This window comes from Crotalus tigris, unplaced genomic scaffold, assembly GCF_016545835.1.
Source record: "Crotalus tigris isolate CLP2741 ecotype Arizona unplaced genomic scaffold, ASM1654583v1 scf7180000018786.1720131, whole genome shotgun sequence".
Classification (NCBI taxonomy): Eukaryota; Metazoa; Chordata; class Lepidosauria; order Squamata; family Viperidae; genus Crotalus; species Crotalus tigris.
Genome location: NW_024097201.1, coordinates 1,401,036 through 1,423,270, shown reverse-complemented (window position 1 = coordinate 1,423,270; position 22,235 = coordinate 1,401,036). Strand labels below are relative to the sequence as shown.

The 22,235-nt window shown below is 39.8% G+C and overlaps 1 protein-coding gene across 9 annotated transcripts in view; it reads left to right on the top strand.

Annotated features, from left to right (window-relative positions):
* Positions 1–13,616: 13,616 nt before the first annotated feature.
* KDM4C (lysine demethylase 4C) overlaps positions 13,617–22,235 on the top strand; it is a 192,047-nt gene continuing 183,428 nt past the window's right edge. For 7 of the 9 annotated variants that reach the window (XM_039356157.1, XM_039356154.1, XM_039356158.1 and 4 more), the window contains exon 1: positions 13,813–14,037. The gene's annotated coding sequence lies outside the window, so the exon portion shown is untranslated. Of the gene's footprint in view, positions 13,783–13,812; positions 14,038–22,235 lie in introns of those variants that run through there. The other 2 variants (XM_039356156.1, XM_039356159.1) reach the window with 2 other exon arrangements.

The following is a 22,235-nucleotide window of genomic DNA, read 5'->3' as shown; positions in this document are numbered from 1 at the left end:
GGCTAGTCTAAAGAAAAGAAGAAATAGTGGTGACATGATAGCAATATTCCAGTATTTGAGAGGCTGCCGCAAAGAAGAGGGGGTCAAATTATTCTCCAAAGCACCAGAGGGCAGGACAAAAAACAATGGTTGGAAACTGATCAAAGAGAATTTAGGAGAAAGTTCCTAACAGTGAGGACAATTAACCAGTGGAACAGCTTGCTTCAGAAATCGTGGGTGCTCAGTCACTGGAGATTTTTAAGAAGAGACTGGGCAGTTACTTGTCTGAGATGGTATAGGTTCTCCTGCTTGAGCGGGGTGCTGGACTAGAAGACCCCCAAGGTCTCTTCCAGCTATATTCTATTCTATTCTATTCTATTCTATTCTATTCTATTCTATTCTATTCTATTCTATTCTATTCTATTCTATTATCTTACTTTATTCTGTATCACCTGTTTCTATAGGGAGATCCAAAAGCCAAATCTTTTGCCAAAGCTGCTTTCTAGTTATACAATTGTATAGAACTAAAATCAGGCATTCACAAATATTATCCTACATCAGCATATCCTAAAACAGTGGTTCTCAACCTGTGGGTCGGGACCCCATTTGGGGTCAAACGACCATGTCACAGGGGTCGCCAAACAATGCAGTCCGCCATTTTTCCCCCCTTTTCCTTAGCTGTGCTACTCCCTTTTATTCTATTGGCTTTTGAAAGCCAATAGAATAAACTCTCTTGAATAGAATACAATTTTATTGGCTTTCAAAAGCCAATAGGAATTGTCCAGGCTGTCTCTGCCCTGCTGAGCCCGCCAAAAGTCCCATTCTGCAAACGGTGCTGCACCAGTTGAGTAGTCCTCGACTTATGACCGGTTGAATAGTCCTCGATTTACGACTGGTTGGGAGTCACGGCATTAAAAAGGTTGACAACCACTGCCCTAAAATGAAAGAGTGTAATCCAAGGGCATGACCTTCCTCATTCCAGTTAATATTTTCCAAATCATCAGTATTGCCTGCTATTAAGTCATGCTTACTCCTAGCCACAGCTAGAGTGCATATTAAAAGGCTGTCTACTTTCAGCAGGCTATCCCAGTCTTGCTCATATTATGATTAACAATTGCTTGTAAGGGCAGAAGCAATAGCCCAAACATTGTTATTCTACCTCTACCATTTGAGCATCATCCCCCAATTTCTTATCAGAATTCCATACTTGCAGTTGAGGAAAACAGGTTAGACTTCCACTTTCATCAGTTAACATATGGTATCAAGTCTTACATGGGCAGAGATACTGTCTGTTCCATCAACTTTAATTCCTTAGCCATTTCTTACTGTAAATTATGTTAGTAAGCAAACATCAGTCACTTTAGATGAATTTGGAAAAACTACTGAGTTCTTGTCTATAATTCATGATTCTTGGCCTGCACTGCTGACTTCCTTTCATCTTAGTTTTTCGTAATTAGTGTATGTCTGAGTTATACATATTTACTGAATTCTGATGGAAACCCACTATTAAAAATTCTCTGTGACAAGTTCTTTTACACAGATTGCCATGAGCTTACTGAAGAATAGTATTCTCTTCCAAGATTCATCTAATGGTCCACCCAGATAGATCCTCTTTTTTTGTTGTTAAAAAGAAAACCAAGAATAAAGATAACGGCCCAGAAATTGGAGCAAAATAATTTAAAGTTGCTTTCCAGCAATATGCAAAGAGTGACTCAGCAAAGTTAGTTTGCCAGAATTGCGGAGTAACTATATTTAAATATGCCAAATGACACAACTAAAAAGAGTCTTATTAGTTCGAACCTTTCTCCTAGGCCAGTGTTTCCCAAACTTGACAATTTTAAGGCATGAGGACTTCAACTCCCAGAATTCCACAGCCAGCAACGCTGGCTGTGGAATTCTGGGAGTTGAAGTCCACATGCCTTAAAATTGTCAAGTTTGGGAAACACTGGCCTAGACTAAAGAGCAGGGAGGGGAGGCACGGCTGGCTCTTCCTAATAGCAAATTCTCCAATAAAACCCCAGAATTAAATGGTACAGAGGAGCTTGGCCAGAGAAGTAAACACAGGCCTTCCTCCTTCAACTGTTAGTTATTAGTGAAATCTCACTCCCTGCATCTACAGGCATTGAGTAGCAGATTAAGTACATATAGTCCTCAACATATGATTGGTTGCTTAATGACTATTCAAAATTGCAATAGATTTTTAAAAGTTACTTAAGGCTTGTCCTCAAAGTTACAACTGGTGCCCCCCCCCAAAACACATGATCACATTTGGGGTACTTGGCATCTGGCTTGCATTTATAACCAGTTGCAGTATCCCATGACTGCGATTTGTTACATTTTTGTCTTTTTTTTTTTTTTGGTTGGAAGAAGGTATTTGCTTAATGACCACGTGATTCACTTTACAGCCATGGTGGCTTGCTTTACGACCCTCATAAAATGGTCATAAAATGAGTCTGATCACATGGTATCCCAACTTATAATCGTAATGACTTATAACCAAAATTCCATTGCGGTCGTAAGTTGATCACAACCCAGGTCTTTCAATTACTAGGAGCAGAGTTCCAGCTTTCCCTACAAAACCATTTCTTTATCTGATAGGAAGGAGATTGATCAATTTTAAATTGATTCTCAACACAATCACTTCTATAATCAGTTTTCTGACAAACTGTTGCAAGAGACTGGTACTTCTGACACTTCTAAAAAGATATCATCTTTGGGGGTAAACATTCCGCTAAAGGACCAACAAACTTTATTTCTGGCTGCAAGTTGAACAATATTCATAAGGCCAGTTTTAAATAACATTTTAGGGTGGGTAGACAGCATTTATGAAAAAGCCAAAATGCTTTTAGTTATTATCAACTTAACATTTGTATATGTTTTTCTCTCTAATCCTCATTAGAGTTTTTGGTCTCAAAAAAAAGATTGATTGCACAACCAGGTTTCCTACTGCCAAGAATATTTTATTTTCCAAAAAGTGTGAGAAATAATTTGATACATATAAAAAGCAAAGGCTGCCACCTACTGTCCACATAGTAACATGCAGTTTCAATTTATTCAGTATATTTGGAATGGTTTGTTTCAGTTATCCCAAAAGCACATTTTATTTTGCAATATATATATTTCACATTAATAGATCATTAGTGATTAATAATGGTGACTTCTTTTTTGTATGTTCCAATCTGAGGACCTAGGGCAGTTTTTGATAGCCTATCTACTTTTTGAAGTCTGGTTCCCAGAATATCATTTAAAAGCCAAGCGTAGACTTTGCCTCAAAATATTTTAATACTTCTGATAAATATGATTTTCTTTTTATAGAACTTTGCCATGTCTATGAAAAATGTGGCTATGGATTTCAGTTAAGATATTACATTGAGACTTGTAGGGGAAGTACAGCGAACTTTGATTGCGGCAAAGACAAAGAATCAGTGAATGGTCTGAAGAATAATTTCTCTTCTTAACAAAGGTAGAAGAGAAAACAAAAGCAGAATTTCTCACATTATGTCATTTTATATATGTTGGAAAAATAATACACAAAACCCTAGTAATAAATCCAAATATTGGGGCTTTGGTTAACAAAATAAAAATAATTTTTTTTGCCAATTTAGTGGCCAAAGTGAAATAATATAGTACCCAAATTTGTTTGCATAGTTCATTGCTGTTTAAATTAGTGGGACATGATGATATTTATTATTTGTGCACTTGTTATTTCAATTCTGGCTCTAATGTACTTGGATATTGGTGTATTTAGGCACTGGCTCTAATGTATTTAGGCAAATTGTGGAATACTCTGTTAATTGGCTGAAATTGGGGTTGATACTAATAGGAAACCATTTATCAACAACTAATTATCATTTCCCCTTTATGGATTACTGCCTTGTCGTGGCAAAGGGGCTTGCGTAACTCAATGAAGCTATAAGCTATGCCGTGCAGGGCCACCCAAGACGGACAGGTTATAGCAGAGAGTTCTGACAAAATGTGATCCACTGGAGAAGGAAATGGCAAACCACTCCAGTATCTTTGCCATGAAAACCCCATGGACAGTACTAAAAGGCAAAAAGATATGACGCTGGAAGATGAGCCCCTCAGGTCGGAAGGTGTCCAATATGCTACTGGGGAAGAGCAGAGGGCTAGTACTAGTAGTGCCAGAAAGAATGAAGCGACTGGGCCAAAGCCGAAAGGACGCTCAGCTGTGGATATATCTGGTGGTGAAAGGAAAGTCCGATGCTGTAAAGATTTTTTCTCCATAGGAACCTGGAATGTAAGATCCATGAATCAAGGCAAGCTAGACGTAGTCAAAAAAGAGATGACAAGACTGAACATCGACATCTTAGGAATCAGCGAACTAAAATGGATAGGAATGGGTGAATTTAACTCAGATGACCATCAGGTATACTACTGTGGGCAAGAATCCCTCAGAAGAAATGGAGTAGCCTTCATAGTCAATAAAAGAATAGGAAAAGCAATACTGGGATACAATCCCCAAAATGACAGAATGATCTCAATTCGAATCCAAGGCAAACCATTCAATATCACAGTAGTCCAAATCTATGCCCCAACCACTGGTGCTGAAGAGGATGAAATTGACCGGTTCTATGAAGCCCTACAGCACCTTATAGAATTAACACCAAAAAATGATGTCCTTATCATCATGGGGGATTGGAATGCTAAGGTAGGAAGCCAAAAGATAACCGGAATAACAGGCAAGTTTGGCCTTGGAGTACAAAATGAAGCAGGGCACAGGCTAATAGAATTTTGTCAAGAGAATACGATGGTCATAACAAACACTCTTTTCCAACAACCCAAGAGACGGCTCTACACATGGACATCACCAGACGGTCAACATAGAAATCAGATTGACTATGTGCTCTGCAGCCAAAGATGGAGAAGCTCTATACAGTCAGTAAAAACAAGACCAGGAGCTGACTGTGGCTCAGATCATGAGCTTCTCGTTGCAAAATTTAGGCTTAAATTGAAAAAAGTAGGGAAAAGCACTAGGCCACTCAGGTATGAACTAAATCATATTCCTGATGAATATACAGTAGAGGTGACAAATAGATTTAAGGAACTGGATCTGATAGACAGAGTGCCTGAAGAACTATGGATGGAAGTTCGCAACATTGTACAAGAGGTAGCAACTAAAACCATCCCAAAGAAAAAGAAATGCAAGAAAGCAAAATGGCTGTCTGAGGAAGCTTTGCAAATAGCTGAGGAAAGAAGGGAAGCGAAAGGCAAAGGAGAAAGAGAAAGATACACCCAATTGAATACAGAATTCCAGAGAATAGCTAGAAGAGATAAGAATGCCTTCTTAAATGAACAGTGCAAAGAAATAGAAGAAAACAACAGAATAGGGAGGACCAGAGATCTCTTCAAGAAAATTGGAGATATGAAGGGAACGTTTCATGCAAAGATGGGCATGATAAAGGACCAAAATGGCAGGACCTAACAGAGGCAGAAGAGATTAAGAAGAGATGGCAAAACTACACAGAAGAACTATACAAGAATGAGCTTAACATCCCAGATAACCACAATGAGATGGTCATTGACCTCGAACCAGACATCCTAGAATGTGAAGTGAAATGGGCCTTAGAAAATCTGAGCAACAACAAAGCTAGTGGAGGTGACAGTATTCCAGCTGAGCTATTCAAAATCTTAAAAGACGATGCAGTAAAAGTGCTACACTCAATTTGCCAGCAAATTTGGAAAACTCAACAGTGGCCACAGGATTGGAAAAGGTCAGTTTACATTCCAATTCCAAAGAAAGGCAATGCCAAAGAATGTTCAAACTATCGCTCCATTGCACTCATTTCACATGCTAGTAAAGTTATGCTTAAAATCCCACAAGCTAGACTCCAGCAGTATGTGGATCGAGAACTACCAGAAGTACAGGCAGGATTTCGAAGAGGCAGAGGAACTAGAGATCAAATTGCCAACATACGCTGGATCATGGAGAAAGCTAGGGAGTTCCAGAAAAACATCTACTTCTGCTTCATTGACTATGCAAAAGCCTTTGATTGTGTGGATCACAACAAATTGTGGCAAGTTCTTAAAGAGATGGGAGTACCAGACCATCTCATTTGTCTCTTGAGAAACCTATATGCGGGTCAAGAAGCAACAGTGAGAACCGAACACGGAACCACTGATTGGTTCAAAATTGGAAAAGGAGTCCGGCAAGGCTGTATACTGTCACCCTGCCTATTTAACTTATATGCAGAGCACATCATGAGAAAGGCAGGGCTAGATGAATCAAAAGTTGGAATTAAGATTGCCGGGAGAAATATCAACAACCTAAGATATGCAGATGATACCACTCTAATGGCAGAAAGTGAAGAGGAACTAAAGAGCCTCTTGATGCGGGTGAAGAAGGAGAGTGCAAAAGTTGGCTTGAAACTCAACATTAAGAAAACCAAAATCATGGCATCCGGCCCTCTCAATTCCTGGCAAATAGATGGGGAAGAAATGGAGGTAGTGACAGATTTTATTTTTCTGGGCTCCAAAGATCACCTCAGATGGGGACTGCAGCCAAGAAATTAAAAGACGCTTGCTCCTGGGGAGGAAAGCTATGGCAAATCTAGACAGCATACTAAAAAGCAGAGACATCACCCTGCCAACAAAAGTGCGTATAGTCCAGGCCATGGTTTTCCCAGTTGCAATGTATGGCTGTGAAAGTTGGACCATAAGAAAGGCTGAGCGCAAAAGAATTGAGGCCTTTGAACTATGGTGCTGGAGAAGACTCCTGCGAGTCCCTTGGACTGCAAGGCGTTCAAACCGGTCAGTCCTAGAAGAGATCAACCCCGACTGCTCTTTAGAAGGCCAGATCCTGAAGTTGAAACTCAAGTACTTTGGCCACCTAATGAGAAGGAAGGATTCACTGGAGAAGAGCCTAATGCTGGGAAAGATTGAGGGCAATAGAAGAAGGGGACGACAGAGAATGAGATGGCTGGATGGAGTCACTGAAGCAGTAGGTGTGAATTTAAATGGACTCCAGAAGATGGTAGAGGACAGGAAGACCTGGAGGAACGTTGTCCATGGGGTCGCGATGGGTCGGACACGACTTCGCAATTAACAACAACAACAACAATTATCATTTTCATAAGTACTGAATTCATTACTTATTTAGGAATTCTTTAGTCCATGCGACATACTCAGTATAAATTATTTTCCTGCACTCTTTTAGTCCATTTATACATGATAACTTTAATTCATGGAAAAGTTTTGGATTCAGATTTTAGTAGATTTAATATAAGTCCTGTCACTATAATATTATGAATTATGGCGAATAGACGTGTCCCAGGATAATGTTGCAGGATCCAATCTGGGTCGATCACCGAGATTGGAAGTTTTTGTCTTCCGGGTTTTTGGACTCAGAAGCTGGAGCCCTGAACTTCTCTCCAGCAGAGGATGGGCTCCAGCACGAGTCCTGCAACTATAATATCAGAGGCAAACTTTCTAAAAATTGCATTTTGATTCTTTTTCTCATTTGGAATCAATGTTTTTGGGGTAATAGTGAAAACGTATTACACAGAAGATTTTGGAAAGAGATTTGGAAGTTTTACTTCAGATCATTTTCTGTGTTAAATGATGAATATGGTAGTATTTATAACAATGACACCTACTGATTCTGCTGTATGATGCAACACCTTTAGTCTCCTAAACGGGGAGAAAATTTTGGAGAAGGCACGGGGTTTCTCCTATAGAGAATATAGTAGAGGATGTGGATGTTCTTTCCATCAGGACTCAGACCAAGCATAGTGAATTTGTGCTGGATAATCTTTTGGGGGGACCTAAAAGGAGGCAATTATACCTGTCTGGGCCCTGCTAGACCCCTCAGTAGTATCTTATTCTATCAACCAGGACAGGGATTACTGGTGAGGATTAGAAATTGGAAGTGATGATATTCATTCCTAAAGTAGGCATTTGAACTGATGGTTATGGGGGAGGACTGTAGGAGATGGGCAGTGGTTATTCCAATATGGTCACAGGGCTCAACTTTGTCTCTTTTTCTCTCTCTCCTCCTCAATTTAAAATCTGCATTAAACTGCTCAAAGAGGTAATCCATTATTTTTATGCTTTGGGGTTATGTATTGGTATTAATTGGCTCTTATATATTATAAGTTACCAACTTTAGATTGTGTTTATGTGTGTATGAATAAATGAGAAGGCATAATGGCCAGTATTGGTGGAGAAAAGAGGCCAGTTGATCCACACCAGTTGGTTTCGTCTGGTAGATTGTATCAAGCCTATTAGTTTAAGGTTTGTTTGTTTGTTTTTTCATTAATTAATTAATTAATTAAAATTTCTGGCTGACCATCTTACCACAGGGTAACTCTTAAACTATTATTTAAGGTTCACAACTTTTATTCTAAAAATTAAAACAGTATTTTAAGTTAAGAAGCATAAATCTGGAGTTAGAAAAAAAAAACAAGACTATTTCTAAGTGGCAAATTTAATTCTGGCTGCTGAAGTTTTGATGATCCAAAGTTCCCAGAACCGATAATTGAAAGTTGTAGCCCAGGGACTAATGAAGCAAACTGAATGTCTATTGTGCCCCTAGTTCTCTATATTGAGGGACCCTTGTACGCAGGACCAGAGCCTCGTCTTCTCCTTTTGCTTGCTTCCCCATCATCACAGCTCCTCTTTGTGACCAGTGTTGGGCAATGCAGGTTCTGTTTCAGACAACTGACCCTCTCAGCCTGCCGTAGTTCCCATAGCCTTCTAGTTTCCCACATGCAGAAAGCATGCACTGCATAGGAAGGTAGTGACAGGCTCTGTGAAGGATATGAAGCCCATGCTAAGCTGTGATGCTGGTGGATGCGCTTCATTTCATCTAGTAGTTAAGAGGGAGAAAACAAAGGATATAGAATTGCATTACTGGCTTACAAACAAGCAACAGTGCTATTATGTATTCCTTGCTACAGTTACTCTATCTCTTAATGGTGTCCCTTCTCCACAAATCAAAACATTCCTTGGGTGGTATCGTTATTGATTGTGATACTAAGGAGACTACACTGATGTTAAATTTAATTACAGCCGCAAGGTTGTTAGTAGGGCAATGTTGGAAGAAGGAATCTTTGCCTACTTTGCAAGAGTGGTTTCTTAAAGTTTCTTATTTGGCGGAAATGGCAAAGATTTCGGCTTTCTTGAAGGATCAATCGCAAGAGAAGTATGTTGTGGTATGGAAAAAATGGATAGATTTTATACAATATAAGTTAGATATAAAAAAATATTATCTAGTTTTTTAACAATTTATATTCAAAATGGAATATTTGGGGTTTTTTTTCTTTTTTTCTTTTTGTTCTTCTCTTTTTCCTTTTTTATTCCTTTTTTAAAAACATTTATCTTTTGTATTCATGTATTGTTAATCATTTTATAACTTTTTTAATTAATGTATTTAGATTTTTAACTAATGTCAGATTTATTTATGGTTTATATCTTTTTTTAAGATTCTTTGATGAAATTCTAATTAAGCCTATATCCAGCTCTGGGAAGGTCGGGGGAGGGAATGGGAGGGTTGGGAAGGTTGGGGGGAAGATGGTTTTGTTTTTGTTTTTGTAAAATGTCAAAACTCAATAAAAATTATCTTTGAAAAAAAAAATTCCTTGGGCAAAATCTGCTTATATCTTTACAGGAAAGGACATTTCCTCCTAGTTTTCTCAATCTTACATTATTCTGGAGGAGTTTCTCTTCATGTCTGTGCTGTTGTATTCATTTTACTATTTATTGTGCTTAGGTGACATCTGAGTACCAGAACACCTAAGATCACCGGAACAGAAGATGTTGCATTAGAATCATGCATACAGTTGACTGTCATTTGAAAAAGTGATTTTTCCCCCTTCTCTTGAGTGGAACCAATAATCACATGATTTTAAGTTCAGTGACCAGTAGATGCCTCATTGGGAAGGTGTTGCATGCCTGGTAATAAACCTTCAGCCTTGAACTAGAGTTTCCTCCAAAATCTGGTTTTGGTGAAGGCAGAGGTAATGGGCAAGCAACAATGACCCACAAATTGTTTCATGCACAAATTCTAATGGAATATGTAGTTTCATCTGCAAGATTGTAAAATCCTACTGTCTTTTGGCTGCATAAGCAATATCTTCTTGGATAATCTCTTCACAATTCTTTGTAATTTCATGTTCCACGTAGACTCATATATAACAAGCACTGCATGATGCTGTTTCCATATGATTCTGTGGTCTTATTTCCAGTTTTAATCTTGACCTTAAACGTGACTCCAAAGTTCTCTCTTATGCTCCGTGCCACAATATACAATGTTAGTATGAAACCTAGTTTCTGGTTGTCTTGGGCTTTGCAGCACTGTACTGTAACGGTCATGTCAAGCTGTCACCTTTGCTTCACAGACCTGCTTTCATCTGTACCAGGCATTAGTGATATGGTTCTTGGCATTTCATGAAAATTGTATATTGTGAATGTGCCCTACTTATAAAAGCATCCTTTTACCCCAGTGAATTGCCTGTGGCAATAATTTGCACAAATTTCCATTGAGATGTGGAGATTAGCGATAGATCACATAAGCAATCATGACACAAGTATGGCCTATTTAATGTAATCACTGAGTTCTGCAGGGCAGAGGTGTTTTTTTTTTTTCCAATTCTTAGAAAAAAACATTTGGATTGTTGCATGTTAACATACAGCCCTATATCATTTGGGTGAATAATGAAGACTTGAAGTGTCATCACACTAGAACAGTGTTTTCCAAACTTGACAATTTTAAGGCATGAGGACTTCAACTCCCAGAATTCCACAGCCAGCAACGCTGGCTGTCGAATTCTGGGAGTTGAAGTCCACATGCCTTAAAATTGTCAAGTTTGGGAAACACTGCACTAGAAGAAGAGATGATGGTGCCACTGGCCCTGCAGCTTTCACTGTCCTTAGGTCAGGGTGTTTTCTCAAGGGTCTTGGAGCCCCATCAGAAGAGAAACATGCTGGTTTCTCCTTTCTCATACATTGGTCTCTCCTGAGATGTGTCCTCTTAATTTGGTTTTCTGTTTAGTGAAGAACTTTCTGATGTCCATTTTCCACTGGTGGTGATGGAGAAAAAGCACCATTCACACCGATTACTTAAAAAGGCAGAACAATATTTACAAAGAAATAGTTCTGGAAGATGAATAGATGTTGGATAATTCTTGAGTTGGAAGGTGTGGGACTCAAGTTGTTAAATCATAAGAACTCATGAATCATTCCCCAGCATCTAGTAGGCAAACTGGACCTTTTAGACTTGAACACTCCTGTGTGCAACTGGATTCTTGATTTTCTTACTAACAGGCCCCAGTATATGCGATCTGGAACAAATATTTCTAACATCATTTTCTTAGCACAGGTTCTCCTCACGGCTGCGTCCTAAATCTGCTGCTGTTCACCCTGTTGACCCATGACTGTGGTGCTAGGTTTGCCACTAACCATATTGTGAAGTTTGTGGATGATACAACAGTAGTGGGCCTTATTCAAGATGACAATGAGGGTGTTTACCACAAGGAGGTTGAGCGTTTGGTGAACTGGTGTAAGGAAAACAGCCTAGTTTTAAACATTGGAAAAACCAAAGAGATCACTGTTGATTTCAGAAAAGCCAGGCATAGCCACACTTCTCTGTGCATTAATGATTCACCTGTGGAGATGGTTACCAGCATCAAATTCCTGGGTGTGCAGTTAACAAGTAGGTTGGCTTGGTCGCTCAACAGCGAGACACTGGTGAAGTGGGCATAGCAGCACCTGCATTTTCTGCATCGCATGAGAAAAGCACATCTTCCTTCCCCTATCCTTACCACTTTCTACAGAGGGACGATCGAGAGCATCCTGTCATACAGCATCACCGTCTGGTTTGGAAACATCACTGCTTCAGACAGGACGGCAGTGCAGAGAGTGGTGAGGATGGCTGAAAAGATCATTGGTAGTTCCCTCCCTTCCATCCAGGACATAGCACGGAAGTGTTGCTTGAGCAGGGTCCATAAGATTGTCTGGGACACTACACATCGTCTTCACAACCTGTTTTCCTTGTTACCTTCTGGGAGGAGGCTCTGTGGTATCCGAAGCAGAACATCCAGATTCAGTCACAGCTTTGTTCCATACAGTATTAACCTTGTGAACCCTAAAGCTTCCTCCTTCCATTATATATTCAAGATGGACAGTGAATAATATTTATGTCACTTATATGTAAGGGTGTAGGTCTATACAAATGTTAGTAATGGTGGTAAAGTTGGAAGGGACCTTGGAGGTCATCTAGTCCAACCCCCTGCTCAGGCAGGAAACCCTACACCATTTCGGACAAATGGCTGTCCAGTCTCTTCTTAAAAACTTCCAGTGTTGGAGCATTTACTGCTTCTGGAGGCAGGCTGTTCCACTGATTAATTGTTCTCACTGTCAGGAAGTTTCTCCTTAGTTCTAGGTTGCTTCTCTCCTTGATTAGTTGCATATAGTATGTTTAAATGTGTGTTATATATGTGTACACTTTGAGAGCAAGCAACTAAAATTCATTTTTAATCTGTGCCATTGTGCTCACAGTAAAAATAATGACAATAAAGGTTATCTATCTCATAACAACCTTGGACTTTACTCTTCAACTCTGCATTTCCGCAGCTCATTATTTTCGAAATTTCATGGGACTACTTAGTAGGAGGTAAACCATACAACCTGCAACTATGTGTGCATGCATTTGTTTATTAATTTATAAAGCCACCTAACTCAGTAATGACTATCCAGTGAACCAAAACATGGCAGACACAATAGGCAAATGACCACCTCTGAGTCCCACCCAAGAAACTTCTACCCGTTGCTGCTATCTGAAAATAGACCACTGTTGTATCTCCTTTGTAATACAAGAATATATCTTACATCATGGAAAAGTAAAAAGTTGAGGTTTGATGTTAATGCTTCATTCTACTGCAACAGAAGAAGTCGGAAGTCAGTGCCCTTTCTCCTTCTTTTCCCATTGTGCCCTACTATTTGCTTTTGAATTTTATTCTATCGTCTAATAAAATGTGTATAGTCTATAATCTAATAAAACTGGAAAAAAAGAATATATCTTACACAACACAGTAATACAAAATAGCTGATTTTCTATTCCTAGCACCTCATCCTACAAGCCTCCTGTGTTGTTTTCTGAACTCAAGGGAAGGTAGGTTTTCCAACGAGTAAATTTCCAATTTATGAGTTAAGTTGGTTGAAATGTGATAACCCCATCTCTTTCCCTAGCCACTGAAAGAAAAAAAAAAAAGATGGCAGAGTAACAACTAGGATTCTGATTCACAAACTAACATGGCTCAAGTAATCCAAATAAGCTCCTTTTCATCCATCCCACTTTTAAAAGTTAGGTTGAGGATAACAATCTGGCTTTTCAACCGCTTCCCCCAGTTGCCTTGTGGGAATAGGCTGTCTACCAGGTTGCTAACTCAAGGCGGGGTGGAGGGGGGGCGAGGCGGCTTTTTTCAACTGTTTCCTTCCTCTTCCTCTCTCGATGATTTGGGGCACAGCGTCGCAATTTCGAGCTCCGGTAAGATTTTTTTTTTTTAGACAGCCTCTGCGTGGTCTAAAAAAAAAAAAAAAGATAACCCAGCTGCCAGGATCCCACGTGCGGAGCCCACGTGACCCAACACGATGGATTTGTTTTCTTCTGCCTCGCGCCTCTGTGGAACGTTCCGACTCAATGGCACCACGGCGTAGCGGAACCGCACAGGTCGCGTGTGCAACCCCTTAGGTCACGTGGCCGCGGAAAGGAAGCCGCCGCGTTTCACGTCACAGGATTGCCTTCCTCAAAAGCTCTCGCGGCGAGCGAGGGGAGCGGGGTTTGGCTGGGTGAGTGGGAAGTTCTTTTTTTTTTTTTCCTCTCCCCGAACGGACTGCGCCTGCGCAGCTCGTAGCTGTCATCCGTGTGCGGAACAAGAAGTCCCAGCGAGGGGTGTGAGTGTGTTTGTGTGTGTGTGGGGGGGAGAGGGGGATGATAGTTACAATCGTAGTTGGAAGCTTCAAGGAAGTCCGGCGACTTTTGACAACCGGCGTCCTCCACTCGTGCCTCGAGGCAGCGGCGTTTTGAACCACCTCCGCGTCCAGGTAAAATGGGCAAAGGTGATGGAGGAGGACTTACCCACGTGTCTGGCGGAGGCGCCGTTTCCCCTCGCGGAGAAAACAGCCTGAGGGAGAAACAGATGGCCGGGGACGCCCCGTAACCGATGGGGAGGCTGCGTGAGAACCCCGGCCCGGGCTGTCTGCGGAGAAAAAAAGAGGGGAAGAGAAAAGGACGTCGCGGGGTTGGCCCTCGGGGCATGGAGCGAGGAAGGACCTTTTGGTGGTGGGCTTGGCCTCGTGAGAAACCGCTGAGGCGATGTGGGGAACAATAAGGAGGGAAGGAGAGGGCTGGAAGCGCCCTAACCGGGGAGAATTAAAGCTTTAGTGAGGGAGACAGGTGAGGAGGCTGGATGGAGGGAGGGGAGAAGGAATTGGAGGGGCCGGTCGGAGGGGAGTCGCAGGACTTTGGGGAGCAGGTGCTGCCCTTGGCTGGGAGGGAGAAATTCTAGTCAACCGGTGGCCATTCTGGTTGAGACCAGGAGTAAGGCCGCCTAAGAAGAGCAAGGTGAGGAATAGCCCTATAAAGACGGCATCCGAGAGGCTGTTGGGTTGCCCCCTTTTCTAGAATTGGCAAAGGCCGGGAAGGGTCAGTTGAGTGAGACCAAATAACAAACTAGGTTTCTTTCCGGTATTTTGCAAGTGATGAGAAAGGGGTGATTCCCCCTAAGAGGCTGCTACATTTACATGGCCTTTGCAGTCAAGTAGTTTTTGTTTCATTTCCTAAGGTTTAAGTCATGTTTTCGGACTAATTTTGTAGGGATTTCAAGGGCCGGGCATTGTTAGTTTTGTTTTTGTTTTTAAATTGGGTTGCCAGAGGTTTGTTACATTGAATTTGTTCGTTCCTTATTTGGAGCATTCTGAGAAGTGAAAAGCTGGACTTTATCTCTATTCCTGCTTGAAAGTACATTGAATTAAAAATAAAGCATCTAATGTGTAGCTATATTGGAAAGAGATACCTCAAAGACTGAACAGGCAGAGAATGGCAACAGCGTTTGTGCATAAATCCTTTTCATTCACATATTCTAAGTCTTCGTCTCTTTTTGCAACCTGGAAATAAGTTTATCCAATGAGAGTGAGTTTACTTGAAGTTATTATAAGATTTACTTCCATGGTTTATTTATCTGAATAAAGAATTACGTTAGTGTTTTAGTTGTGATTCTCCAAATCAGTTAATAGGGTGGTAAATAGACAACCTCAACTGGCCATTTTTGTTAATTCCCCATGGCTTTCTCTGACTAGACTACTGACATTTGGCAGAACAGTTGCTGAAAAAATCGTTGTGGAAGTCATAAAAATGTGCAAATCACAAAAATTAAATGTACAGTATGTCTAAAACTGGCTTAATTTGTTTTAAAATGCAAAGAAAAATAGTTTTCCCCATCATTCCATTAATGGAAAATGATACAAAATTATCTTACAAGTGTTTTGTCTGTATAGGTTTTTAGATCATCACCAAACTCATTCCTACCCAAAATATGTCAGTTTTAAATTATCTTCCATTGCTGTGGTGGAATTTATTTAGTCTACATCTTAAATGTTACTGCAGTGTCCTAATGTCTTATCTTCAAGTTTTCCCCCCAAAGTTTCTGATAAATTTATTATGTTCTATTTAGCACCAGTTATTATTTTCAGTTCCCATAACTTGGCTTGAAGACTTCTAATACTGACAGATGGTTTCCTTATTAAAAGTATTTAATATTCATTTTTTTGAATATTCAATTCAAAAATTCAGTTTGATTTGGTTTATTTTCAATTAAGAATCCTGAAACTTTTATATTTATAGGAATAATCCTGAATATGTTATATCCCAGATCTGAATACCATTGTTCCCTGGTCAGTTTAAAACCAGTTTTACCATTTGTTAGCCTTTGATGTTATTAGTTTAGTTACAATTCAATCTATTTTTTCAGGCCTAGTTGTACCAAAATGCTCACTCATTTATGCACTCAGATATCATAGATTTACCAATTAATTAATCAATTAATTACCTATTAAATATTTTGTAACTTCTCAAATTTAAATCTCTCATAATGCACGGTGTGGATTATGCCTGGAAAAATGTTTCAGAAATTGAATATGCCCTAAGATTGGTGATGAGTTGCCTGAATGACAGCTGAGGCTGAGTCTCAGCATGATAAGCAGACTCTGAGTGAGCTTTTTGGACATTAGAAATGTTACTGATTTGGATAACGTGCCCTTTCTCTAAAGGAGTATTTGGTAATCAGGGGATGCTTCTAATTTCATTATGATCAGTAGAAACTTTGTAGCAAAGATTTCATTTTTCTGACCAATTTATCAGTTCTGGTTTCTCCTGAACAGAGATACACAGTATGTTTTGTACATTTGTAACCTGAAAACTAAATGAGTTTGGTGTATTTGGGACTATTCTTGAGGTAGTTTTTAAAATTTCAAATGTAGGAGAGATGTCCTAGCATTGCATCTGTTAAGGAGTCAGAACTGTTTGTGCAGTTCTCTCCCTCTTCAGGTAGGATTTACACTGAGTGTGGCTAGTTGAAGATATATCTGATATTCAAGCATTATTATTACCGGCAATAATAATAATAATAATAATAATAATAATAATAATAATAATAATAGTAATAAAGTTGGAAGGGACCTTGGAGGTCATCAACCCCCTGCTCAGGCAGGAAACCCTATACCATTTCAGACAAATGGCTGTCCAGTCTCTTCTTAAAAACTTCCAGTGTTGGAGCATTCACTGCTTCTGGAGGCAGGTTGTTCCACTGGTTAATTGTTCTAACTGTCAGGAAGTTTCTCCTTAGTTCTAGGTTGCTTCTCTCCTTGATTAGTTGCATTTGGTGAGCTAGGTTTTCTAATTTGGTTCATGATTGTGATTCTTTATCTTAGTTTTTAAACTGCTTATGTAATTTGTGTACTGTGATTTGACTACCAAGTTATTGAACCCTGAAGAAATTCAGCTTTAATATTTAAGAAAGTATGTACCCTCAGAAATATGGTGCTCCAGGGCTGATACTGCTTTTTTTTACTTTCTGAGGTAAAGAATGGTATGGTGCCTCTCCCTAGTTCCACAAACAGAAGTCTGCTGGATTGTCTATAGAATATTGTTTCAGAATTGATGACAGGAAAAATTATTTCATTAGATTGAGGGGAGTATATTAATCTGACTGGGGAATTCTGGGAGTTAAAGTCCACAAGTCTTAAAGTTGCCGAGTTTGGAGACCCTAGATCTAGAGCAGGGGTGTCAAACTCAATTTCATTGAGGGCCGCATCAGCATTGTGGTTGCCCTTGGGGGGCTGGGTGGGTGTGGCCAGGGTGGGTGCGACCTACTGGGTGGGTGTGGATGGAGTGGGTATGGCCTACTGGGTGGGCGTGGCCAGCTCTACATCATTCACATCAAGGGTGCCTATGGGGGTGTGGGCAAGAGTGGGACAGATCTGAGGGTCTCTGGCAGAAGGGGGTGGGACTGGGGCAAGCGTCAAGGCATGGTCCATTCTTCATTCCTCACAAAGAGTGACACCTCTTCAGCATGCACCCAGGGGGTGGGGCCAATGCAGCAGGGGCTGGTTCCTCGCTGTTTCTAGACAGCCTTTTGGAGCTAAGACTAAATGCGTTTCAGCATAGATGGCCACCACAAAATTGTACATTGGCTCCCGGCCAGCGGGGGCCGTTCCCTCACTGTTTCCAGGATGGCTTCTCGGGCCACATGAAACCACTTCACGGGCCGCATCTGGCCCCTGGGCCTTGTGTTTGACATGTCTGATCTAGAGGATACAAGATAAGCTGTATGGTACATTCATGTCTGTTCTGCAAGAGGTATGATGTTTAAGACTGCAATTGCTGTGCTTATTATCTGCAGCTTGAACAGATAACTTCACTTTGCTTTGTGTCTGATCTCTGTAAAATGGGGATCTTTGTCTTGAAAGGTGAAAATGATGTACTATTTTGTTAAAGATTGCAGAAAACCTACTTCTTTATTGATTTAGTAGCCTGTGGAACCAGAGACATAGTGAAATTAATTATTTCCTTAATTTCTGTGCTATATACAATACTAATTGATAACTATATATTATTAAAGCTTTGAACATAAAATAAAAAAATAATATATTAGGCTTATCTTCTGAAAGTGCATCAGGTAATATACATCATAGTCATTTATTCTGTAGTAATACAAGGAATTCCTTAAAAAGCAATAGCAAACATGTAACACAAAGGTCAACTAGCAAGAATGAAACAAATATTCTACATAAAAAGAAATAAGAGTTATGTTTTATAACATAATATATACTGAAATAAGTATGCTTAGTTTCCTTTAAAAAACTTCAACAATGACTGACAGATTTTTATTTGGGAGAATTGAAGGACATCTTAACTAGAGCATTGAAAAGGCTCTGCATCTTCTACTCATTCATTCAATACAATGAAATGCCACTAAGGTTATTTTAGTATTGCTCTGAATTCTTGAGCAAGTCTAAAAAGTGCGCAGCCCTAAACATTATTGGGATCTCTAAAGCAGAAATGTTTGGAAGACTGGATTCAGCCTTCTTCCTGAATTGGTTTACCCCATAGCTAGCAAATAACTGATTCTTATCTCCTTCTGTACTGAGAACTTTGCCCATCCCTGCTTTGCAGGTGAAGAATGAAGTATGGATAAAACAGAGACAATTTTGCTTGTTTTACTTGCACTCCACCTTTTCCCACCTAAGCTTGTGACATCTAAGGAAGTTGATAGAGGTTTTCTACCTGTGGATGGATACATGCTCTGACTGGCTTCTTGTGGTAACAGAGTAGGCTATATACAGCCAGATTCAGTAAGTAATTCAGGGAGAAAGTGGCACCTGAACAATAATCCTCCCCCCCAATCCCTGTTCTTGATCCCTGATTTTTAGAGTCCAGAAAATCATAGAGGAAACAGGTTGTCTTGTCAGAATTCAAATCTGAGCAAAGGATTGAGACAACATTGATTGCTGTGCTGAATGACCACTTTGGAGATCTAGACAGAGGGATTATGTTTCTTTTGGTGCTATTAGACCTCTCAAGGTGGCTGATACCATCCTGAATTGCTTGAGAAGTTTGAAGATTAGAAATACTTTTACAATTTGAACTGCTGGTGTTTAAAAAAATCATAATATTGGAAGATTCTTAAGAGTTAACTACACAGTCCCTAGTAGTTTTCTAAATTAGCTAACTGAAACCTGTGGCCTGTGGTCCATATGCAATTCTCCAAGTAATTTCAAGTGGAGGTATTAAAATATTAGTAAATAAAAATCAGCATTGTTCCTTGCCCCTTTCAGTGTGTGTGTGGCAAATGAGGTGTGAGCAAATCACATAATTCTAGAAGAGACAGGAAAGAAAAAGTGAATGCTGGCTTGCTGCAATCCAGAACAATAAAAAGTGCTTCAGTCAAACAGAAAGAAAACAACTGCAGATCTTGCAGTATGGATCTTCCCTTAGACTGAAAAACAAAATGTTTCTGTGCCAGGCTGATGATGCTAGTCAAAAATAAGGGCACTCTAACATTAGCCCTCTTGATTTCTTCCTGCCATTACCACACCTTCTCTTTGCACTCAGTAACAGCAACACGGATCTACTCCCTATAAGCTGACCATGGTTCCCTCAGACTCTGTGTAGAAAGAGGGATGCCTGCTTATAAAGTTGTGGTAGGTTCTTTGAGTTCACTGCAGAATAGCAGCTTTTTCAAGTGGGAAGAGGCCTTTGCCTGGAGTTCCAGTGCTTGGGCATGTCAGCAGGACTCCCAGAGTCTCTTCTGCAAATCCAGTGATTTTGCTATTCATAGCTTTTCATACGGGCACCATCTACTTGGTGCTACAAGGTCAAAAGCAATCCCAACCATCACTGAGCTACCACTGTGACTTAAATGGCAAAATATAAAATAATAACATTTTATTCAGAATTTCATTTTTAATGTGGACCAGTGTGCTCACATTAAAAAATGACAATAAAAGTTATCATCTTACCTGCTGTTTTTCAGTGAAATAAATTTATATTTAATGATATATAGTACTTCATTTTTAAGCACTTGAAACTTCTGTATTACCTATGAAGAAACTTCATGTGGAGTTCATAAGAGTTTGTGTTTGAGGCTGCTATTCTATACTGATTTTAAAGGGCATTTCAAAGAGCATTTGTCTATGGTTAGGAAAAACAACAAAAAAAGGCAGCATAAGGAAAGAAATTACTAATTAAAAGTATTTAATTAAATGAATCGACTAGGGCAGTGGTGGCGAACCTATGGCACGCATGCCAGAGGCGGCACTCAGAGCTCTCTCTGGGTATATGCGCCATGCCCCGGAGATGGCAACTGTCCCTCTTCAACCAGCCGCCCGTTAAGTCGCCAAGGTCCCACGTGGCCGGATGCATCCCAGCACTCATGTATTCACTGGCCTCTGTGTGCAGGGGGGGCAATGGTATCAGGCAGCAGCTACCCCAGCCCCTGCCCTGCCTTGCCTTGCCCTGTGACAATGACCCCTCCCCTGCCTCACCTTGCCTCACCCCGCAGGATGAGCCTCCTGCCCACTGGCCCACCTGCCAGAGACTCCCTGGATCTCCCCCAACCCTGCCCGGCCCCCACAGGCATCCCTCCCCACAAGCAACATCGAGGTGACCACACTCACCCAGTCTGCTATGACTATCACAGCCACGACCACCCAGTGGGCCATGCCCACCTGGCGATAAATAAGTGGGTTTTGGGTTGCAGTTTGGGCACTCGGTCTCTAAAAGTTTTGCCATCACTGGACTAGGGTAACCCATGTTTGTGCTCAAACTATTGTGTAAGTATTAATGATAATTTTGGGGTTTTTGGCCTATCTGTTATCTTCAACCTGAATTTTGGTAAATAGTGAACCTAGCTAACAAACTATTAAAGTTGTTAAGTGGAAGACTGTTTTCTGCCTAATAGACTTCATAAACATAAATAAACAATATTTACAGGGAAGTTTGGGACACTAACTATACTGCTTAGGGAGCCACATTCTTTTCAGAATGTGAACTATTGCTTTATGTTAACAATTCTTTTGATGGGTCTTCTATTTAGCTATGACATTGGCTTAGGAGTTATGAGTGCATTTAAACTTATGTCAGATTTCCTGGGACATATATCTCTTGGGGTTTTAGACGCATAGTAATTTATCTTTAAGTCATTCTCTGAGGCAATGAATGTCTTTCTGGTTACTAAAACATAAATATTGTACAGGTTAAAACACAATGGCATCCATATATCATTATCTATTCTATATCAAGGGATTAGTCCAGTATATTAGCATGAGATCAGGATTCTAAAGGTATATCCTAATATACCAAATATTGTTTTCTACTAGCCTATCTGAGGCAAACTCAGAGAAAGGATGAGTTCCCCTGGAAAATTAAATTTACCAATCCATTAATTTAAAAATTTATATTTAGTCAGACAATCATGGACAGATAATATGAGATAAGATTGGATTATCTACTTTTCCAAATCATATATATCTGCTTTTTCAAACATGTATAAATGTACATAGTTACAAGATAATTTTACTTACCATAAAGTTATATTTACATACTTTCAAAATGACATCAGACCACTTACGCTTGTATCTAAATTATCTTTACAACTGTGAGATTCTGGATAAATCCAAATAAATAAAATGAAATCTTCTATCTTAAAATTATTATTCCTTAAATATCCCAAATTCTTTAGTTTTTCATCCACTGCCCCCCTTTGATTCTTGCAAAGCTGCTTTGCATTTCTCCATAGCTGCAGCTGTTCTTGAACTATTTCAAACAATAAATTCACATAGCATTTCTTAATAAAACACTTTAGGAGCTATTTCTCAACAGCAATTTCTAGCTGTTATAAGGCAACTATATTTTATCTATAGTAAACTAAACTGCTATGAAGAATAGCATATTAGAAAGTACAGTTTGTATTATTTAAGGGAAGAGACATTGATTTGCAATAGTGTCAAATATCTGTAGCTTGGGTGTAGGATGAGGGTGAAGGTTCGTTCTCTGAGCTTGTGGGTTGGTTTCTAAGACATTGATTAATAGTATTAGAAATTCCCTTTAAAAAAATGATTGTTCATGCACAAAATTGGAAAAATCCCATATTGTTGCACCATCTGTAAACTTGTAATTATGATTGCTACTGAAAATGTTTTTTGTCAAGTGGCTTTCGTTGGAATGTGAGGAACTCAGTTCCATT